Here is a 23,726-nt window from a genome sequence, read left to right on the forward strand (position 1 = left end):
AAGTACCACATGCACACACCTCTTGAACACTTCCAGAAGTGGTGGTTCCACCACTTTTCTGAGCAATTTCTTCTGATGCCTAATCCCTCTTCCAGTGAAAAGTTTTTTTTCTAATTTCTAATCTGAACCTGCTTTGCCTCAACTTAAGGCCATTTCCTCGTGTCCTTCCACCTGAAACATGGCAGAAGAGACTGACTGCCACCTCACTACAGGCTCCTTTCAGGTAGTTTTAGAGAGCAATGAGGTCCCCTTTGAGCCTTCTCTCCTCCAGACTAAACAACACCAGTTCCCTCAGCTGCTCCTCATAAGACATGTTTTCTGGACCCTTCACTGTCTCTGTTGTCCTTCTCTGGACATGCTCCAATATCTCAATGTCTGTCTTGAAGTTAGGTGCCCAAAACTGGACACAGGAGATGTCACTAGTGCTGAGTGTAGGGGGACAATCCCTGCCCTGGTCCTGCTGGCCACACTATTTCTGATACATGCCAGGATGCCATTGGCCTTCTTGGCCATCTTGACACATGCTGGCTCATGTTCAGCCACTGTCAACCAGCACACCAGACTGGGGCATGGTGCTCCCTCAAGGTTCTCCATGGTTGTTTCTAGGTGGATAGGCAAGGCAATGTACAAATTTGTATGAAGCACAAAGTGTGAAAAACACTGTTCTAGAGAGTGTATTGCAGCTACCCTGTTTCTTCAAAGTTTGTATCTAATCTCCAAATCCTGCCCTTGTGCTGGAAAAAAATGTCATCTACATTCTGGACTTGGTTTTGCATGGTAACCAGTAATCTGTACCCATTTTCAGCTAATTCATCCCATAAATACAGGCAGAAAGTGTTTTGTGCCCATTTCTCCCTACTAAATTGAATGTATTGCTTTTGGGGAAGAGTTCTATCCACTTGTCAGAGGCATCTCATTCACCACTTTATTTCACATGCATAATGAAGCACTCCTGAACTATGCAAGGGCACTATCAAGCCAAAAGAGAGCAGTAGATATCTGTGGAGACCAGAAATCTCCCCTTTCTTGGCACCCCAATGGCTTGTAAGCTGCATACTCACCAAATCACTGCCTTCACCACTGCAAAGCTGTGTTCCAGCCTGCGCCAGGAGTGCAGCCACAACCTGTCCCTGAGGAATCCATCTCGGTTCTCACTCATACCTCAGAGCACCCAATGCTGTCATTGATGCCTTTGGGATCTTGAATTGCTTTTGACAGCGTGCTGTAGGTTCACTGGACATCTCTATGAAATTTAGTGATTTAGGTGATTAAACTATTAATAAATTTCAGCTCTCCACTTTTCCAGGCATGTTTGTCTCTCATCTTCATCTGGTTAGAACAAGTATATGCAGCAGGACCAGCAAGCTTATGTGACTTCCCCATATGTTTTGCTGCGTTGATTTCTCTCCTGCTCGTTTTTACGTGGAGTTTGGCACTTTTAACATTTTCATGCTACAGTTTTATTGTTAACTTTTCCTGCTTGAGTTAATTGAAAGCTATAAAGCACCTGAAATGCCTCAGAGGCTTCCACTGTCAACAGTGAGATGAGCTTTTCTCAATTCTTCAATTTCCTAGGAACATTTTGCTTGCAGATACAGGATAAAATGCAGCTGGAACTGTGCTTGTATTGTTCCTCTCTTTTTCCAGATGGTTTTGAGCTCAGGTGAAGATTTTAACTGCTCCAGTAATCCATAAAATGCAAAAATATCTCAACAAAATATTTGATACTGTGAGACACTGGGATGTCTCTCTGAAACCATTCTCTGTGCTGCAGCAAGGGTATTTCACTGATATTTCCAGATACTGCACTGATAGTTCCAGACGGAAGGGACACGGCTTTTCACAGCTGTGAAACATGCTTTTCTCCTTGCTAGTTCTGCCAGAAGTGGGAGCTCTGCAGGTCTGGATGACAGCAGCCTGCCATACTTTTCTTTTGCTTTTGCCCAAGCTGCAGTTAGACTCTCCTCCTTGCTCTCTGCTAGCATACCTCTTTCACTGCATCCCTGTTCTTCTATGCTTTGGGTATTCCTAACCTTGAATCATAATGTCCAGCAAATTGTGTTTTGTCTTGACTTCAGCCCAAGCCTGAAATATCTTTTTAGTGAGCAAATTAGCAACTAATGAAAAAAAAAGATGTGGAGATCATCCCATCTTCAACCTAAAGATGACAGATGAGACCTACCAAGCAGTGCAGACCACTAGGCAGCCATGAGGGACATGGATGGGTGGTGGGACACTATGCACCTCCTTCTTAGGTAGCTTGCAGATGACTCGGTGTCACGCTGGGGCAGCAGCAGCAGTCTGCTCTCCACAGCCATGCTCTCCTGTCCCTTGGCTGGGTGTGAACAAAATGACTGCCCTGCACATCTCCTGGTGTGAGACAGAGGGGCTGCCACACAGGGCCATCCTCTAATGAAAAGCCAGCTGTCTGAAAAGACTGCACACTTTTTTCTTGGATGAAGGTGTTTAGTAGTCCTGCAAGGTCACCAGGGAAAGCAAGGAGCTCTGCTTTGTCATAGAACCATAGAGTCACAGAATGGTTTGAGTTGGAAGGTACTTTAAAGACCACCAAGTTCCAGCCTCCCTCCTATGGGCAGGGACACCTTCTACTAGACCAAGTTGTTCAAAGCCCCATCCAACCTGGACTTGTCATGAACTTGTTTTTCTCCTGGGTCTTCACCTGGAGCTCTGGCGCTCAGCTTGCATTGAATGTGAGAGCTGTGCTAAAGTACCCTGATTTAATAAAGCACACGCTGGATTTTTAGAATACTGCACTGAACTCTGGTCTAATAATCATCCAGCCTGACAGGGTTCCTTAGATGGGGAACTTCCAAAAGAGGCTCAGCGTGAGGGTTTGAGCTGAAAGCATTTTAGCCTCAAAGAGATGGAATTTCAAAAGCCTGAATGGTATGATAGTACCAAACATCTTCCTCTCAAGCAGAAATCTGAGAGCAATCAAGATGGATCTGCCATGCCAGTTGTTTCCACAGAGTACAGTGGTGTTGCTGTCTCCTTGTAAGCAGGATGAGGGGAAAGGCAGAGGAAAGGAAGTGAGGATCCCACCAGTTTGATGTCAGCCTCTGTTCAGCCCCAGTCCACTGCCACAGGGGAAATCCTCACAGCTGGGAGCCCAGCCATGGATGATCTCTGGAATCCATACAGTTTATCTTGACCCTTGATACTCAGCTCTGCTTCCTAAGGAAGCACCAAGTTGCCTGAGTTTGCATGAGCACAGAATCCTATGAGCTCTCAACAGAATCCCAAGATCTTGTTTATTACAGGGACATAATTGAGGTGGCAAAGTGGGGCACACATACTGATAATTTAATTTTATCATCACTTCCCTAATTTTTTCTCTCTGGCAAAACTTTCTTGAGCATCTAGTTATTCTCTGACGGTGAGAGTGATAATAGGAGGATTTTTTTTTTTTTTAAGTATGGTGTTACTCAAGATCAGAAGACTTCACATCATAAAATATCATTAAAGTGTGAATTCAAGGTTGGGGAAGATGAGGCCTTTACAAGCCTAATGCAATTAATTCTGCTCATTAACTACAGACTCCAAATACATACACAGAGGCTGATCTCACTCCCGCTGTGGAGACTTAGGTCTGAAATATTATTCTTTTCCAGTGGATTTCCCAGTGATAAGGTGGGATGGAAAGCTCCCTCTCTGTATTACATACTGGTGAACATAAAGTCATTGCTGGAGGAATGCTACATGCTCTAAATCTTTTGGTGTGCAGTAACTTCTTGTCAAAGTAAGAAGCTTAAAGAAATTGAGGTCCAATACTAAATAATTTCAGTAATTGAAATGTGTTAGATTGAAAGTGGGTTTCTTTGCCTTTTTTTTTTTTTTTTAGTATAATCCTTCTCATTCTGCAATCAGTCTGAACACTTGAATTCTGGAAGGCCTCAGTTCTCTACAGTTTACCAGAGCTAATACCAACCTCAGTCCTTCTTGCTTTCTTTTCACAGAAGAATTCTCACAGTGGGATATTTTCAATATAACTGAACTTTGATGTAAAAAAGCAATTTATTTTTCCAGCAGCTCTCAGTATTCCCTTTGCTATAGCCAAAGGTATAGCAATATCACCCTCATAATCAGCCTCTTCTTTATTTGGTGCTACATAAAAGCCTATGCTTGTTTGCCTGCAATCATTAAATGTGTGTGTTTGTGTGCATGTGAGAGAAAGAAGAGGAGAGGGAAGAAATAAACATCTGTCCTACCAATATACAACCTTATTTGCTGGGCCCTGGGGAGCTTTCCTTCTCTCCTTAGCCTCTTGCACACAGTCACACTACTTTCCTTATCTCTCCTGTGATTACTTGTATTGCATTCCCACAACTGTTTGGGAGACAGATCCTTGGGACAGGGACATTGTCCTGTAAACCAAAAACCATAATGTCACCACCATAAACTAACCATTCTGCAAAGAGTCAAAGCAATGAAGCCTGGTCTTCTATGAATGTGAGGGGGAGGGTGAGAAGGGAAGGGAGGGAAGAGCAAATAAAGCTCTTATTCTGCCCTGCAATGGGGAGAGAAGAGATGGGTGGATTTAGAAAAACAAACTCACCAAAAGATTTCAGAGCTAACTAAAACTACTTGCTAAAGCTAATGATCACCAGAAATTTGATTCAGATATTTGGGGTTCCGCCTTGCTTGCACCAAAAATGCTGCCTTTGGTTTACTTTTATCATTGCATGAATGCATCTCCTCAATGCCTGTTTCATAGATTTTTGTTTCCATCTTATGGTCTTCGTGTCTATTAGAAATACAGCCTCGAGGCAAACTTTCTCACAGTAGTGCCTTACTTTGTTGTATTCTGCAGTACATGTAGTTGGCTCTGACAGCATTGGCTTTGCACTGGTACACTGTCAAACTGGCTACAAGAAGTATTGTGAAAAAACAAACCATCTGCTAAGTGAAAATAACATCCTGATTTGGGTTTTTATGCAACTATTTAACTCCATTTAAATATCCTATTTTTCCACATCTAATTGTGAAACCAAAATCTTACTGCAGCACTTGCATTTGACGTGACCACCAATCTGAATCCAACTGATAACTGCTTAATGTGCTTTTTGGGCTCCCTGTCTATCAGCTCTTCTCTGAACTACTCAAGACTCAAGCAAAGTCATGGTCTGACTGGTTTCTTGGGTCATTCTTTAGTCAAAACTCCCTGAGAAAATACATTTTGGTTGGATTGGACAATCTTAGAGGTCCTTTCCAACTGAAATAATTTTATTATTTCATCCTGAGGATACAAACTCAGCCGAATGTGAAAGTTTCTCAAGACCCAAGGCTCTTTTAGTAAACCTGCACCAAATATTCCTGTTTAGTAATGACACAGTAAGAATCAAGGAATTTTGCAGTAAAAGGTACACACTGCTCATATTGCATGAACAACTCAAACAGTTTCAACATCTTCAAATTTATGTCTGATTCAGCCTTTACCCAAAGCATTGGAGCCTAAATGGATCAAGCTTAGAAGCATCTCAGACTGGGGCACTGGGAGTGTATCCCTGAAGGCAGGTAGGATACTATGACATGGGAAAAACCAAGTGATCTGCAGAGTTTTTTTTTAATATTATTATTATCATTAATTATTTTATTATTATTATTTGATATGTGTAAAAATAAATGCAGAAGTATTGCCTGCTAGGGAAAATAGTGTAACAGGTGATTCTGTGCTTGCATCCCATGGCTCTCAGGTGTTTGGGGCTGGTTTATAGGTCCTCCAAAGGTAAGAATTGCTCGCATGATACCATCACCTCCAAAGGAGGAGGGCCAAGGATTCTTGTTATTTTCAGTTGCTCTTTTTCATTTAACAAGCAGTGAAGAGACATGATCACCATCCCAGAGTGGCTGATGAGCAACAGGCAGTTGTAAATATAAACAAGCCTTTACATCTTGGCTGTTGGGTCAGGGTCAGTGAGGGCAAAGTAATATCCTTGCTACCTTTTCTCTCTTCTCCCTGGAAAGTGCATGTTTATGCAATGGGTGTAGTGGAGAATACTTTTAATTTCTCATGTATTCTTTTCTCTGGTCTCTGTAATGCTGCTCATTATTTCTTCTCACTTCACTGGAATTCTCCAGCTGGCAGAAATGTAATGAGAAATGCACTCTTGTGAGGGCAATAGATAAGGAAAAAAATTGTTTTCAGAAGGATGTCATAGATGAGATCCTGAAACCATGTTTGCATAGCTCTTAATGTTTTTGCCATATTGTTTATCCTTAGTGAAGTGTAAAACTGAAGCACATCAGTGTTGCCTAGGAAGCAGTATGAGGCAGCTGAGACAATTTGTTAGTATGCACTTTTTCATTTACAGCACTTGTATGTATTTGTGTATGGAAAAGTAGAGTGAACTTTAAAAAGCTGTACCATTATTTAACTGTACTGACACCATGTTCTTCTCTGGAAAGAAGGAAGTATGTTTCAAACTTATATAAAGACTGTCACTTGCGTCCCTTTTAATATAACTCATTGTTCATGTTGTTGTGCTGACAAAATCATTATATTTTTAAAGTTAATGTAAAATTTAAGAAAAATAATGTATGTCTCTCTATTTCTCTCTCCCTTCTCTTTACCTTAGCAAAATACTATTTGCCATGTCTCATATCCAAATTATTTTTAGAAACATAAGCAAGACCATTAACTTAAAACTGCTGTTACAATTTGTGGTTGGTTCATTTTCTTGGCTAAACTCAGGTATGAAATTGGTGTTGCAGCTAGAATTACAACTGAACATAGAAATGCATAGCCAAGCACTATTAAGTTCCCATAAGAATAAAATAAACCTGAAATAAATAAATATTGTAATATTGTTTGAATTTTATGTTCATTTTATTGAAGTGAGAGTGCCTCTCTCAGTTTGGTTTCATCTGGAAGCTAAGAGTTGCTCTGCCATGCAAACCAGTGTTTTAAGTGGGGACAATTGGGATAGTCCCTCCTGAAGTGCACTCCTGATCTGAACTGAAATACCAATGTAGCTCATCCAGAGTCTCTGCCAAAAAGTGACTCACAACATCTGCTCTGAGCTGCTTTCTGGAAGCGCACTGGCTGAAGAGGAACATAAGAGAAACTATGCCTAAATGTCACTGTCCTGAGCCAGCATGAGCTGCCCTTCCTCTTTTCCTTTCCTTCCCTGCTCTGGCATCCCCCACATCCCTTAGATCACTCTTCCATTTCAGCTTTTTGTAAATGAAGAAACAGTTTTAGTTATTGCTTTGAAAGACTTCTCCTGTCATCCATAGCCTATATTTTGTGGTGCGTATATCTGGTATCCAGTTTATCCAAGTTTCAGTGACATATTGTAATTAGGTTGTACGGTAAAAGTTTGGGAGTTAAGTTACACAAAACTCACTTTAAGCTCTTGATTTTTCTGGCAAAGTTACAAATGAGAAATCAAAGTTTCCATTTCCCAATTTAGAAAAAAAGGATGATCAAGTAAAAGCTCAGAAAAAGAATGTCTGAATTATTTCTTTTTTCTTTCCTACGGAAAATTGGAGAAGGAGTTGGGTATTTGGGACACAAATACCAATTCATTGTGTACTGTCCTCATTTTCCCCATGTAAAGTGCAGTTGGGAAGAAAAGCTCCAGTGGGCTCACATGCTAATTTTTCTCATTGCCTCTTTAACTTGCACAGATTTTTCAAATATTGACTAGGCTTTGAACTTGACCTACTTAAGGCACTGGATATGGTTTTCACTTAAACAAACGCCCCTTCAGATCATGTCAGTATTATAAAGGGGCCTTGCAGCTACTGTGAACATTGAGAATATCAGCATCTTAATACTCCTTTATACTACTGGACATACTGTGAGGGAAGTCAGCTGTCCTTCTCTGCTTCTCGTGGCTTTCGTGGCTTTCAGTGTTGTTCCTCAGGACCAGTTTATGCTAATTGGTATGAAATTGAATTTATTCTCAAGACCTGCTGATCACCTCTAAGTTGAATCCCTCAGATCAACCTTAGTCTTGAGCTGTGCCTGAAGCAGGAAACTCTTTCTTGAGGCAAGGTTGGAGGCTGAGGAGCCTCTGTGTCCTCTCGTTGCCTGCAGCAGAAAACTCACAACTCATCTTCCTTCTACACTTCGTCTCTCCTCTCTGCTGCCTGGCATTTGGCCTGCTTTATTTACTCTTCTTTGTTCAGGGAGGCATTTTGTGCTTTTCATGCGATCTTCCCAGGCTTCTGATTATGCTCCATGGGCAAAGAAGCAAAATACAATTCAAAGTCAGCCTGGTGAGAAAACTCAAAGGCATCTGCTGACAGAAAGAAAGAAAAATTATACAGTGTTGTGGCTTGCATGGATTTTTGAAATGGAGACTTGAATACATTTTTGATATATAATCCTTTTCCTTCTACACAGTTTCACAAGGAATGTTCTTACTGTCAAGAATATTCTCAGCTCACCTGAGAAGAACAAAATAAATGACCTTTGCAATCTTAACATTTTCAGTCACCCAAGAAGAAAAATGCATATCTTTTCTACTCCTGCAAAATCAAAGAACTTCAGTCTAAAAAGCAAGGAGAATTTTAATAGTAATAATCGTTAAAGTAACATTTTACCTTCTTTGTCTAACCAAGATTTCTGCAATGAAAATAAACATCATCTAAGAAGCTGGAGCACAAACAGGGCAGGGAGGGTGAGAAGAGACAGAGCTTTACCCTCTGCGAATGGAGGGGTGGTTTGTGGGCTGGGAGTTTGCAAAGGGAAGGAAACTCAGACAGCCAAGGAGGGCTGGAGAAGCAGGACCTGTGCATCGGCCCCACTGCAGAGGAAGGAGGGAGGTGGCTGCCATACAGCTCTGGCTCTCAGCTGGAGGGTGGTGAAGGGTAAAAGAGGGCTGCAGAAGAGCTGATGGACAAATTTATCTGGCGACTGGGCCATGCTGATGAGTGACTGGCCAGCAAAATACAGAGCAGCTCAGCAAGTGAGGGTGGAGCTTGGTATCCCAATCTTCTGTGGCTCCCTAATGCTTCTCCCACCTGCTCAGCCGCAGCCCCCGCTCCCTGCAGGTCTGCCTCCTCCCGAAACGCTGCAGAGTCCCGCGGGTGCCCTGCAGGGGCAGGGTCCCGCGGGGCGGTGCCAGCGGGTGTCCCGGTGCCGCAGGGAGGGATGCGCCACCGCCGGGCTGCCACAGCACGGCCACCGGCCCCACGCCGCCGCAGCTGCCTGGTGCCGAGAGCCTGCAACCTGCAGCACACAACATTGAGTGTCGTTCAATTCTTAAACCATGCGTACTTTCAGCAGATTCTTTTATTCAGCCTGATGAAATTTATTCTGTTTGATGTTTTCACAAACAGCATCTTAAGGCGTTACTTCAACTTCTTCTCTAGCGCTGCCCTTTCCGAAGCCATTATTACTCATTAGGTATATTGTGCAGAAAGCAAAGTAGGTCACGGATGAAAAGCCCCATCTTAGCGAGAGGCACCAGTATAGCACAAAGCTATTTTCAACTTTCATGAGATAAAAAATGTTTTCTGTAGGATGAAAGCTGTCACTGCCAGCTTACAATTGAATGCCAAGTATGTAAAAACTTCCATTTTGGATTCCCAGGCTTTCATATGTTAAATGCATTGTTTTAGCAATTCATTTCAAAGATAATTCCCCGCTGTGTAACCCACACTGACTTACACATACCAGTAGGGTAAGTGCTGAGGACGGGTTCTCAGCTGGTGTAAATCATTGTCAGCTCCATCAAGATGGGGCCATCTCAACCCATGAGGATCTGTCCGCAAGAGTCCCCAAAGGGGGAGCAATAGAGGTGATCTGGGTGGGTGCTTGGAGGTAGGATGGCAGCCTGGAGCTCGGGCTCTGGAAAAATCCCTCATAGCCCTGCCCATCTGTGCATGGCACTGAACGAGTGAATTGGCACCTGCACTCTGGGATGGCCTCTAAAGCCAAGATGACAACTTCAATTGCAGCACCCAAGTGCACATCATTCTGCCATCATTATTGCTTTGCACTCTGACCCATTAGTTAAAACAAATACTTAATTTTTGTTTGATTGCTCCTCTAACCTTTATTTTTCGTAATTACTTTATATTTTTATGTAACTACTTTCATAGTTACTTGGAGATGTCATAAAGATGCCAAATACAAAGTCAGACTTTCTGGAATGATCCTTAATCGCTAAATTGTTGGGTATCTCTCTTCTGGCTCTCAATTTAACAAAACACTCAGCAAATTCTTTGTTTTATCCAGTTTCTAGTGGGACTTAAACTCTGGGTTTAAGTAGGAATTAGACTGCACTCATAGTATGTCCCTTCATCAACAGAATATGTCTGAAGTACTTTCAACTGCAAGACAGGTAATTAATATAATTATACTTTCAAGTTCATACTGCATAAAATAAGTTGACATATATGGGAACAGAAATATTGCTAAATATGTTTTGTTGGTGTAATCAACTTGCTCTACTGATTTGAATTTATGGATATTTTAATTAAAAATCTGTACATTACAGTTGAAATGAAATTTTAATTTTTTTCTTAAAAACAATAATTGCTTAAAACTAAAATGTAAAATATGACAACATAAGGGAAAATCTATATTTATTATCATATGTTAGAATAACATAAATTACAATAAAAGTAACAAACTATATGATTGCAGATGTGATTTAAAAAAAAAAGATAGCCTTCACTTAGGGAAAGTTATTTAGTAAATACTTGGAAGTAGGGCTTGCTACAGTCACAAATCATTTTTTAATCAGCGATAACTTCTACTGTAAGTACAAATGGAACATTTTCTGCTTTATATTTTTTTCAAGTAGCTCTGGTCAAGGACTAGGCCAATTAAATTGAAAGCCAAGGACTCACTTAAAAAACCAAAAACACTCGTAGTGAATAAAAACTAATGTAAAAGGATAAAAAATACTAGTTCAAAGATAATCAAGAGGCAGCTGGCCATAAATAATCAATTTAATTAGACAAACAGAAATGTTACCTCCTCTGTTTATTAAAGGTGTTTAGTTGCTTAAAATGCTATAGTGCATTCACTTTGGGGAACACAGACAGTGTATCTAAGTTAGCTTTGCTGAGATGATTCCGACAATTACAAAGCATTGATTTCACATCTTTTAATTAGTTCCATTTTCATTTAAATTGTAAGTAAGAAGGAATAATTGTCTAATAAATAAGAAATGCTTTGTTTGGCATTTCAAAATTAAGTAACCCACAAATTAAGGATCTGAATAAATGTTTGTAAACCATAACTGCACAGATAATTTGATGTGGATTTGCTCACCTTCTAGTGTTGCAAAAAAACCAAAAAAACAAACACATCAATTATTGGTTACAGGCTTTTGTGTGGGGAAATATACTGAAAGTATTAACTTAAAACAAGCAGCAAAAAATGATTCACCATTTTCTGTAAATGATTGAAATCATAATTAGAAATAACCATTTACTTTATTTGGTTTCAAACCAGTATCTATGACATGTAGGTATCCACTAGTTTATTATACACCTCTTTCAAGACATATAAAAGTAATTACCTGCTATGAAATCCAGAGCTGAGGACCATGCATGGATTCAGGAGGCTTGGCCTCCATTCCTCCTCCTGCTGTAGTTGTGCTCTCAGTGCCAGGTGGATTCTTTAATCCTTCAGAGGATCACAAACTGTCCTGGCCAGTACAAGACTTTCAGGTCCGTGATCTCAGTAGGCACCCAGAACCAGCCTGACACTGAGACACTGAGTAGAGATGTTCTGCACTGCTTTAATGTATACAGTGACCTGCTGTTGCTGCATGCACCATTTGGTTTATTATCTCATTGTTGTTTCAGAAAATTTTAAGCTAAACCAGGCAGGACAATATATAGGATGTGTCTGTCTTGGTGTGGTTTTTTTTTTTTATTTTGCCATATCTGCATTTTGGTTTTCAAGTTGCCCAGAAAAGATACAATGCCATCCAAAAATATATATAATATCTTTATTGTATAAAAGATAACTAAGAAGTCTTAACTCCAAATTTCTGTGCTTGCCTATATGTATTTTTGATACCTCCAACCACCAAAGTATTTTGGTTTGTCAGATGTTTCTGAGAACTAACGTATCATGAAGGATTTCCAAGTTGCAGCAGATTTCTTAACCACTGACTGTGAATTTCCTGAAATGGGCTTTTCAAGGTGGGGTGAAACACAAAATTGATGCCAGAAGAAAGGTAAGAGAGATGGAAAAACTTGGTGCCAAAGTAAAATAGCACAAAGCAAGAAATTCTGATTAATAATGTGAAAAAAATCCCAAAAAAAACCAAACAAAAATACCCAAGTGCTTGATTCCTTGATCAGAAGAGAAAAATGATTAAAACATCTGGATTTGTTTGAGGAAAAAACCCTTGGGTCTATACAAAGAAAGGTAAACTAAGTAAAAAGAAAGAGATTCAGAAATGCTGAAAGCAAAGGCTGCCATTAGTGAGTCTCCTTCAGGGTTGCTAGAAGAGGCCAAAGGGACTGAACAGGCAGCAGACAGGGATGCAGGGATGCAGGAGCTCAGGATGGCATCGTCCCCACATGCCCAAGGGAACAGGACTCATTTTCCCTCCCCATCACATGTTCCTCACCATGTATAAAGGGAAAACCACAAAGCAACTAACAGTGCAAGGCCACAAGTGGAAATTCCCAGCATTGCATCTATCATGTCTTCTTGGAAAATGAAATGTCAAAAATACTTCAGGCTTTTAGGAGGACATAGAAAAATGAAAAACATTTTAAGCGGTAAGTGACTTGGTCAGTAATAGAATAAGACCATAAGAGTTTCTAAAAATTATTTGCAGTGGACTCAGGCACACAGAAATTGTAATTTATGTCGCTCTTTGAGTGTGAAAACTCCACATCTATGTAATGTGATTTGTGAGGTCCACACAATATGAGAGGATGAAAGTATTTCAGTCTCTGAGATGTCCTCAGATCTGCATTTTGGCTTGCAGTGCTTGAACTACAAGGCCTATTTAGAGAAAACGATATGCGCAGAGTGTATCAAATGGACAACTGTGCTAAACCTCTTCCTTTTCAGCAGGTCAGGGTTTATTTCCTGTCAGGTTTGCATTAATGACCCACTGACCTACTTTTCTGATCCACCTGGCAGAACTCTGCATCCCTGAAATCTGAGACTTGGTCTGCTTCAAAGATTTGTTTTGGTTAGGTTTTGTGACAGAAACCATTAGGAGAATGACAGTGTAGATAAAAATAAAATGTGCTCTGCTCTTTGCTATCACAAGCGTATTTTTACTTAATTGTGTAAGTGTTATCCATCATGATAGAATTGTCTGCTCCTTTTTTTTTTAATGGTCTGTTTTATAAGGTTTTCTTCTCCCTCCCTCATATTACAAAGAAAAATGAGCTGTGTACATTTATCCAGTGATTTCTAACCAGTGCTGCTTCTTTGCCTGCTTTAGAATAAGAGTAAGTGAAAAGGCAGGCATAATGGATTAGTGAGGAAAAGGCATCTTCTGCCTGTCTTAAATCATCTACTTTACAGAGAATCTTAAATTGCTAGAAATAAAAAAAACCTCCTTGGCAGCGCAACAACTGCATATAAAACAAATCATATTTTTCAGTGAATCGTAAATGTCACCATCTCAGATAACATTTATGCTTTCATAGAAATAGGAACTTAATTTTCCCCATTTGTATTATTAACTTACTTTGGTGAATCAGATCACCTACATTAAAACAGAAGCAGCCGGTGACTCAGAACAATGATACGTTTAAAGATCAAGCACAGCATTTGCAAGTACGAAGCAGCACGCAGATGGAACTGCTTCTTTGAACTACCAGATAAAGATTGATCCGTTAAAATCTTGCTAAAAACGGGCACCAAATGCTTGTTGTCAGAAGTGACTGACAGTCTTTGTCCGAAGCTGAAATGAAGTTGGGTTTGCCTATTCATTCAGTGGGTGCACAGTGACAGCGCAGGAGAGAGGGAGGGCTGCAATGGGCTGTGATGTGACAAGCAGATTGCCATTGCTTTGCTGTCCTTTTATAAATTCTCCAGGCTAGAAAATAAAGCCAAAAAACCAAAAAAACCCCAACCAAACAAACACCTCTGTTATCACAATACATTGTTTAACATTTCAACCTTTCTGGTTTGCTCCCTCTCCCTCTGGCTTGGTACTTTTATGGTCCCTCAACACCAAACCTGTCATGACCATATAGAAAGACAACCCTGTACAATATAAAAGCCAGAATCTTTATTCCAGCTTGTCAGAAGGTGAGTTAAAAGAAATACTAGGAAATACCAAGGCCTCACAGAAAAATGCAGATTCAGTCCAGTGCCATGACCACAAACCTCCCATCTCCTCTTCTCCATGCATGTGCACTTCATTTGTTTAAGAGCTGGGAAACTGACTAGAATATGCCCACAACACTGTAGGCAGAAGCAGCCTTTCTTTGCCTGTGTTCTAGAGCAGCCAGGTGTGTGGTGTTGTGAATGAACACAAAAGTGGCCATACTCAGCCTGGTACCAAGTGTGAACCCTTCAGCTTGCTGTGTCTCAGGGTGCACTGAACTAAGCACTGAACTCATGCAGCTCCAAGACTGATCAGAGCCCTCTCAGGACTTGCTTGCTTTCTCCTACAGACATATCTCTAGTAGGGATATCCCTCATGGGGCAAAGACTGATCTTACAATACTCAGTTAATTCATTTCCCATATGACAAACTAAAAAAAAAAAAATATTCAAAACACTGTAAAAAGTAGATATCTGCCTCAATCCTAGCAAGTAAGCGGCTGCATGTAAGATAGCTGGATGTAAGATGGGCATTACTTCAATATAATTTAATTTTTGCTTGACTCATCTCCACTTTAGAATAAAGAGATGCTTCTGGTGACACTGCCAATCTTTTTCATGCAGTAATATATTTACTTTAAAGCAAAAGAGCTCAGAGACTGACACAAATGCTTTGAAAATATGAGCTGCAAGTCTAACTCACACAAAAATATATGTGTGAATGATGATAGCAAATCCTGCATGCCAGCAGAAATCTGGGTGATGGTAGTATTTCATAATTACACCTAAGTGAAAGGTTCTCTGCTAGTTTAGGGGTTGTGGCATCTAATCTGCATTTTCATGAATTACTGGTTTTCACCACATGACGAAAGCATCTTGATATATTAATGAAAGCAATGTAAAGCATATGTCCTGTCAGATTTTAAGCAGGAAAAAAGTGATTATATTTCTCACCATGTATATCCCAACCATTCCAGCTACATGCATATTCCATTTCATCCTAGCATCCCTTACTTATGAAAGCAAAATGAATCAGAGGGTAGACTGTACAGCTATTTGATTCAGTCCCTGCAGATTGCAATGATTTTTTTAAACACAATAAACATTATTTTCAGCAGTATGTTTCCTCAAAAGATGTTTATATTGCACTTATTAGACTTCAGAGCTGTTGAGTTCAGAGCTATCTTTTAAGGCAAGTCTGTAGGGGTTTATTTTTATGTTTCTGATTTTAAAGGCTGTCTTGACATGTGGCTGATTTAAGTCTCTTTTTAGGATGCTAATGTTGAATAAAACAATTTTAAGGTGTCCCTGGATTCAACCATGGCTCTTCCAGAAACCCCTAAGGCCCCAGAGTGCCTACTAGTGACATTAGAAACATGGAGACTCAAATTATGGCCCTATTTCTTTATTTATTTAATTGTGGAGCATTAGAATATGTGACCCAAGGAGCAGTCATCAAGGAAAGATATGGAATTGTTGAATGCTTGTGAGCTGACCCAGTGTGAGTATTTATCTGTATTCAAGTGTCCCGTGGCTTAAAAAAATGCAGTCTAATAAAAATTTCAGACATCTGAGCCCCTTTTCACAATTTCTATTTGTTCCATCCATTTCAGTCTTCATGATCTTTGGGGTCAGTAGTGGCTTGTTTTCCAAACTAAGCCTATGTTGAGCTAAATCCTCAAATAAACAACTACATACACACATCCATAGATGTTCCTTCATAAAAAATAGAAAAGAAGAAAATTCAAAGTTTGCACTTGATTTAATGTTTTTTTGAGTCACAGAAGATGGTATTTCTAAATAAATAAATATTTCCTTTCCAAATAGGAGGTCAATCCTGCACTCCAGCTCAGTGCCCTCCTTTCACAGCCCTTGAGTGGAAAGGGAGCACACATAGAATCATAGAACATCCTGATTTGGAAGGAACCCACAAGGGTCATCAAGTCCAACTCCTGGTCCTGCACAGAACCATCCCCAGGAGTCACACCATGTGCCTGAGAGCACTGTCCAAATGTATTTTTTAAGTCTGTCAGGCTTGGTGTCATGACAACTTCCCTGGGGAGCTGTTCCAGTGCCCAACCATTCTGTGGGTGAAAAACCTTTTCCTAATATCCAACCTGAACCTCCTCTGGCACAACTTCAGGCCATTCCTTTGGGTCCTGTCACTGGTCACCACAGAGAAGAGATCAGTGTCTATACTGCCTCTTCCCCCTTCACTGCCTAGGACTGTAATGAGGTCTCCCCTCAGTCTCCTCCAGGCTGAAGAAACAAATTGACTTCAGTCACTCCTCATGTGACTTCCCCTCAAGACCCTTCACCATCTCCACAGCCCTCCTTTGACACTCTCTAATAGCTTCATATCCTTCTTAGGCTGTGGCAACCAAAACTGCCCCTAGCACTTGAGGTGAGGCCTCCCCAAATCAGAGCAGAGAAGGACAATGCCCTCCCTTGCCCAGCTGACCATGCTGATGCCCCCAGGACAGGGTTGGCCCTCCTGGCTGCCAGGGCACTGCTGGCTCATGTTCAACTTGCCACTGACCCGGACCCCCAGGGGCCTTTCCATGGGGCTGCTCTTCAGACTCTTGTCCCCCAGTCTGGCTGTGCATCCAGGGCTGCCCCATCCTGGGAGCAGGATCCAGCACTTGTCATTGCTAAATTTCATGTGGTTGGTGATTGCCCAGCCCTCTAATCTGTCGAGGTCCCTCTGCAGATTCTCTCTGCCCTGGAGGTAGTCGACAGCTCCTCCCAGTATAGTATCATAGGCATACTTGCTTAGTAACCCTTTGAGTTCTTTGTCCAAGTAATTTATAAAGATGTTGAAGAGAACTGGGCCTAAGACAGAACCCCACTTGACTGGTCAGCAGCCTGATGTAGCCCCATTTACTCCAACCCTTTGCAGCTGATCCATGAGCCAGCATGTCACAGCCTGTTTTGGCATTTTGCAAAAGCAAGCCCCTGGTCCTCTCTTTTCCATGCCTTTTCTTTCACATCTTCAGCCAGAGAGCTATCTATAATTTTTGTCACTTTCATTTCTAGTATGTCATTATGGATTATGAAATGTAAGCCACTGTCAGCCCATTTAATGGAGCACATCACTGTGGATAATCTCCCTGGAATGCAAATCAGTTTACTGTTACCTGGTTACTGCTGGTACATGCACAAAATGGAGAGGAAATGGCTCTAGCAGGCTGTAGCTTTAATATATGGTGTTGAGTATCTATCAGACTCCCCTTATTTTGATAGCTGTGCTCAGAACAACACAGAGATGTGATGCATTCGTCTGCATGCACGGGAATATGTCCTTCTGTATTTAGAACATCATGGTGATAAAATCATTCCCACAAGCCAGGCTTAAATGGAAGTTGCGTATCACATCCTTTTTTCTTCCAGAGAAGCAGCTTGTGGTCTTTCCAGGAGGAAGCTAAGCAGACTGCCTAAAGGGCAGGAGAGGGTATCATGCCAGCTGGGAGGAAGGTCAACTTGGGTCACACACCTCCATTCCTAGCATGGCGTCCACCTCCACCAGTCGGAAGGAGCTCATGTCAAACAACTCGGTAAGCACGGCACAAACCCTCTCATCCCTGTATTTCACGTCCAAATTGGAGAAAAACATTGCAGAAAGGAGAAAGATCCAAATCAAGCCTCAGTAGCAGCCCTGGGAACAGAAGGTGTGGGGCTGAGGAGAGCATTTGGTGCAGCTCACTTGTCTGACAATGCTGATGCCACTGTAGCTTTAAGTCAATTGTCACTGAAGGATCCAACATCCTTTAAATCAGTTTTTCTCTTACAGGCAGACTTTCTTTAATATGGTTTGGGAAAGGCTCTGCCCTTAAACTGGAGGCATTACAATAATGATGCAGGCTTGCCTTGCTTTTGTCCCCACAAAGTGCTGAACAGAGAGATAAGGGTATTCTGCTTCCACAGTAAAGGCTTGTGAAAGAGCACATGTGCACGTGCATACATGAATACAACACACACATGGTCACAGAGATATTGGCACAAAAAGATGCTGAACCTCTTAATGGACATGTCAAAACCTAAATCCTTTGTATTCAGAAAAGTTCTAGTGTGTTAATGGCAGTGTTCAATACACTCTCTACACTTATCCACGTAAAGAAGTGTTTGCTGCCAGAAACAAGGGCATTTCCTAGCAGCAAGTGGACTATGTGTTGTTTGTTTTATGTTTTAGCACAGAACCCATTGGGCCTTACAGGAATGACCAGCACTGACAGATGTGACCAAATTGTGTCTGAGAGCAGTGACAACCATGTGGCTGGCCCCTAATGACACTAAGAAAAACCCCTGAAGACATTAACCAAAACTATTTCTGATTCTTGCAGGATGCCACTTCTTCAGCAGGTTGTATATTCACCATGCCAAAGTTTTGTATGACTGTCATTTCCTATTGTGTTGCATTCCTAGGTGTGGTCCTCAGAGTCTACCAGGGGGAGAAATCCCTGTTGCTAAGGAAGTCCCAGGCAGAGGATGAGGAGAGGGGACAGAACAAGTTTGTGAAGGTGACTAGTTTTCCTTATTTGTTCTGGGGAGAATTCAAGGGCTATCTCACAATGAAACCTAATTTGTCCTGATCTCTGCATAGCAGTGTCCTGGACTGCTGATTTAATTAATGGGCATTTGACAGGTTGAGGAGTGGGTGGTCTAACCAGTACCTAACCAGATATTTGATTATTTAGCAATATTTAAAATATGTGAAGTCCTCTGTTCATAATGGATCATTACTTCTTATTATGAGCCTTTATCTTACACTATTGATCAGTGACTGATTAGTGGAACCTAATCTTCAAATGCAAAAATATTTTGCTTTACCTCGTTCCCCCAAGTTTTCAAATTTCCCCCTTTTCTGCCAACAAAATCACTCTACAATAGTTCTGATTTTACTGCCAACATGAAAGAATTCAGAGACTCTTTCTGAATTACACAAGACAACTGATTTATGTTGCCTCTTGAGCCCACAGAGGATCTTTTACCTTATCTGTTGGCATGGACATTTTTCCTACAATTGTATCTAAAGATTGTGCATATTGCATTCAGGTTCCCTTCCTTGAAATACATAAAGTTAAAAGAAAACATTCTCAACATCTTATTGTGTAAATCCTTCTGACACAATTTCCACGTTTTTGTAGGAGATGAGAACTGATCAGTACAAAGTAGGTCAAGAACTCCTAAGAGACACAGTGACTGCTTTTGATTTTTCTACCTTGAAGTTCAAAGACCATGACTAAGTTCATTGAAAGAGGAGGAAATGAGTTATTTAAAGAAATAAGGATTCCACTTTACATGTAGTGACCCGAGAACTTGAGAAAGAGGAGCAGGTCATAAACAAGGTGGTGTGTGCACACACATGCATGTGCCTGTATGTACTTTCCAAATATTGTTTTGAAACAACACCACCATTAATTGAGGATTAACTCTTCCTAGCACTAAAATTTGCTCTTTTAATAATGAGTTTGGTAAGAAGTTTCATTCTATATGCTACATCTATATACTATGTTTTATATAAATCTCAGTAGAGCAGCTACATCTTCAAAAAAATTGCTAGAGGTAAGGACTACACTGAGTGAAATTTAGAAAAGACAGCAGCTACCCTCTCCTTCAACTTCTGTAAGCTGAAATAAGTAGTCTTTCAGCATGGGAACCATATATTTTTACAGGAGCTGTACCCAATAAGCCATTTGGCTTTAGGACCAGGCATTGGTACCTCATCCTCTTTTGTTTGCAGCACAGACATTGCCTACATGTTTATGGTGTAGAGCAATAGAAATGTTAAAGAGAGTGATGATACACACTAGTGAGGAGTTACAGGATTGGGACTTAGATCATCCGTGAGAGAACTATATCCATCATGAAGAGTGACATTTTTCCCTGTTCTTCTGTTCAAGGGACAAACTAACTGGGGAGTTTCAGGGGCATCAGTTTCAGCTGCCACATGAATGTGTGCCAAATCAGGTAATGGGGAAAGAGCTGCACCACATCAGACTCCCCTGGCCACATTGTGGCTGCCTCTGACCCTGGTGAACTGACATTTAGGAGAGAAATCAGAGGAAGGTTAATGTGACAAATGGAGACAAATACCAAGAAATGATGAAGGTTTTATCCCAGAAACACTAGCATGGTCAATTTAAAAGCTGTTACTTGGATAAATTCACCTTTCAACTAGTGAAATACGTTTGATTAAAGCTGTGTAGGTGGCTAAATTCTGTTCTGTAGAGCTCCATCACTATTAGAGATATACCCTTTGTTTCATACCAGAGAGAGGGCAAGAAAACCTGTCTGCTGAATTAGAGGTAACATGAGTAAAAATTGAAAGCAAATTGCTCCAATTTACCTTTAATTTCTTTACTTTATATATTTTTGTTAAACACTGCATATTACTGCCATTTGAAAATAGGCTTTTCGTGCTCCACACCACTGAAAAGATGTGCTATAACATTACAATGAGCTCTTGCTCATTCATTCTTTCAGGGCTCCACTCAGAAAACAGTCAGAGGAGATGGTCTGTCCCTCCTATAGCTCAGAGTGGTGGTGTCTGTCTCTCAGCAAGTCCTGGATTTGCCTCAGGAAATCCCTCTTGTCCTCTTGCTTTGTGCTGTGAGTGTCCATCCATTGCCAGGCAGGTGTGCTTGTTGTGTGGTACCTAGGGAGGAAGTGTTTGTTTTGCCCTACAGCTTTCTCAAGATAGAGGAATATTAGGGAAAGGATTCTCTTGAGATATAGGATTGCTTTGCTTTGATAAAACTTCACCTATGAGCCATACTGTTGGAGCACCCAGCTCTCCCTGAGCCCAGCACAGGGCAAATAGGTTTTCTCTGGTGGCCCAAGAGCACAACGTGTCTCATGGCACCAGTGGCCCTGGCGTGAACAGGCATCACCTGTCAAACATAAGCACATAAAGCTGTTGACAAACACAAAGGCACAAAGAGTATTTTTAGAGGCTTCTAAGCCTTGCAATTGTTGAATAATGATAGGAATTAAGACCAATGTTGCAATAGCTGTGATTGTCAGAGATAAATGTAAGTCATCATTAATGGTGAAGTAATATTTCTTCCTAGATTGGCTGATGTAGCTGGGGAAAAAAAAATTAGCCCAAATGAACCCCAGGGAGCAGAAGTGCTTCTTCTGGTTGCCAGGTTCTGTCTCAGACCTTGATCACAGCCCAACAACTAGTCTATTCTAACTGAATCAGTGAATGTAAGGAGAGATGCTACTTCGGCTAACAACCCTCATCTAGCTAAAGTGGAGAAATCAGATTTGCAGCTCTGGGATAGGCTGTTTGTGAATAGCTCTGATTCTTTTTCCTGCTGTGCAGTGACCTCAGCCAACATGAAGTGCATAGCTCTCCCTCACTAACCTGTGAGTCTAATTGGTATTCTGTAAAAGTCCTCACAATGCCTTTTAGTTAAAGCAAATGTCAGAAAACATAAACTCCTGTTTTCTTTGTGAAAATTCCTCCAAAGGAAATTGCAAGAACCCTAACCACACAAACGCTACCTCTCAGCACAGGCTGCACATCCAGGCACTTAATTTGGACTTTTGAAGGAAAGACTGTACAATACAAGCTTCAAGATGTTTACTTTCCAAAGTCTCTTTCTGGCCAAGAAGAATGACTTCATTCACAGGGTGGTCCAAGCTTTGTTTTGTGTTCCTGGAGCCCACATGCCCATTTGGAAACTCCCCTCACAAGCCATGTGGACACAGCACCTCCCTGAGCTGAGGGTTTGGCTGCACTTAAGCACAGTAGGAACATGAGGAACTGCTGGACTTCCCCCAGGGTGCAAACAGCTGCTCCCCATCACCTCCCATCCCACCACACAGTCACGGCAGAGGCACAAATAAGACAGATGGAGTCAGCCCACAGGCTGGATGTGGCCTCCAGCTGGGGCTGTCTGACTTCATAGCTTGAAGCTAGTTAAGCTAAGGATTGATTACTTGATGGCATTTTTTTTCCCTCTAATGACATTAATATCATCTGTGAAAAGCATGACAGTTTTACTCTGATGGCTACTGTCTATCCTACCTAACCTCAGATTCCTGCAAGTTAGGTTTTGAAGCATGAAGTGCTCGCCCGAGGCTCCTTTTATAGCTGATGCAGGGAAATGGGCATCTCCAGAGGGTCAGTAGTCTTATCAGTCTTACCTGTCTTTGCCATCTCTTCTTCTGTTTTTCCTAGAAAGGGAGTAAAAGTTTGTCTGGCTTAGGCTTGAGCACTTTAGCCTTTAAGATACCAAACTTCAGGCAGATTAATCTCCTATTAAGGCAGATTACCAAATTAACTAGAAAGTCTCACTAGCCCCTTTCTCGAAAAATTACCCTCTCAGAAAGCTGGTAAATAAGTAGGATCCTCACTCAAAAAACCCTTCTGCCCAGTATGTGCAAAAATAAAGATTACAGTCTCTGGAGTACGGTGATTTTCTGGCCTGTTTCTGAGACAGCCTATTTTCCTGTACTCAAGAGCTTCCCTTTTATAAGAAAAGGTAGCAAGCCCCCACCAGATTTTCCTTTACTGTTGCATTGTGTTTTTATATCTCTGTAACAGTTCTGTAATGGTTTGCCCCTTCACCCCCCATTTTCTCCCGGTGGTTCCACCCCAAGCTTTCCCGCCTTTCCCACAATGCCAATCTCCCTGAAAATGCTCAGTCACTCCCCTGTCCCCTCCCTGGTATCCTGCCCTTCACTCAGCTCCCCATCCCACTCTCCCAGAATCTTCCACCTTGGGCGTAGAGTGAGTGGACAAGGGCCAGGGGTCCCTCCCTTGAACTTCCCCTATTGGTTTGTGTGTCTGTCTGGGTGGTGGGTGTCCCTTCCCCTGGTTACCGCCCTGTTATTTAAGATGATTGCGAAAGCCTGGAGGGGCTTTCGGCTGTTGGATACAATGGCATTCAGAGCTCCTCGGGGCCTGGATTAAACCTGAGACTTTTCCCCAGCCTTGAGTCAACTCCCTCATTATCTCCTCGGATGCCGCCTCTCCTCCATACAAGGCAGACAGCGCAGAGCTCTGTCTTAGCCGCTCCCCGAATCTTCTCGAGAAACAGGGGAGTGTCCCCCGTTGCTGACCGTGCCTCGGCCGGGCAGGCGAAGCCAGGGGGCTTCAGGGTGGGCACAGCAGCACATTTCCATCCCCTTTAAATAAGGAAGAAGCACCTTTCAGTGAGCATGGGGATCCCTATGGCCCATGTCCCCCTCAGTTGTCCATCACTTGCCAAGCAGGTCTGCAGTGCACCCCAGCTAAGGGGCCCACTCCTCCCAAGTCTTGTCATAGAGCCTCCAAAACACAGCCCTGCTTCCCTCACCTAAGAGCTTCTTTCCAGCAATTTCAATGGAAAAAACTGGAGAGAAACCCTGCTCACCTCAGTCCTTCTATTTCTCCCTCGTTGACAAGAGAGCTTTCAGATGGTGGACAGGTATTGAATTTCTGTGTGCCTGAGCCATGTGCAGTGCAAAGCAAGGTTAATAGATTTTACAGCCAGAGGGA

The 23,726-nt window shown here is 41.7% G+C and overlaps 1 long non-coding RNA gene across 1 annotated transcript; it reads left to right on the plus strand.

Annotated features, from left to right (window-relative positions):
- Positions 1-17,068: 17,068 nt before the first annotated feature.
- LOC137468559 (uncharacterized) lies at positions 17,069-21,749 on the plus strand. Its single transcript, XR_010996032.1, has 3 exons — positions 17,069-17,790; positions 18,659-18,753; positions 19,381-21,749. It is a non-coding gene; the product is annotated as an uncharacterized lncRNA (long non-coding RNA).
- Positions 21,750-23,726: the final 1,977 nt, after the last annotated feature.

The sequence above is a fragment of the Anomalospiza imberbis genome, chromosome 2, assembly GCF_031753505.1.
Source record: "Anomalospiza imberbis isolate Cuckoo-Finch-1a 21T00152 chromosome 2, ASM3175350v1, whole genome shotgun sequence".
Lineage (NCBI taxonomy): Eukaryota > Metazoa > Chordata > Aves > Passeriformes > Viduidae > Anomalospiza > Anomalospiza imberbis.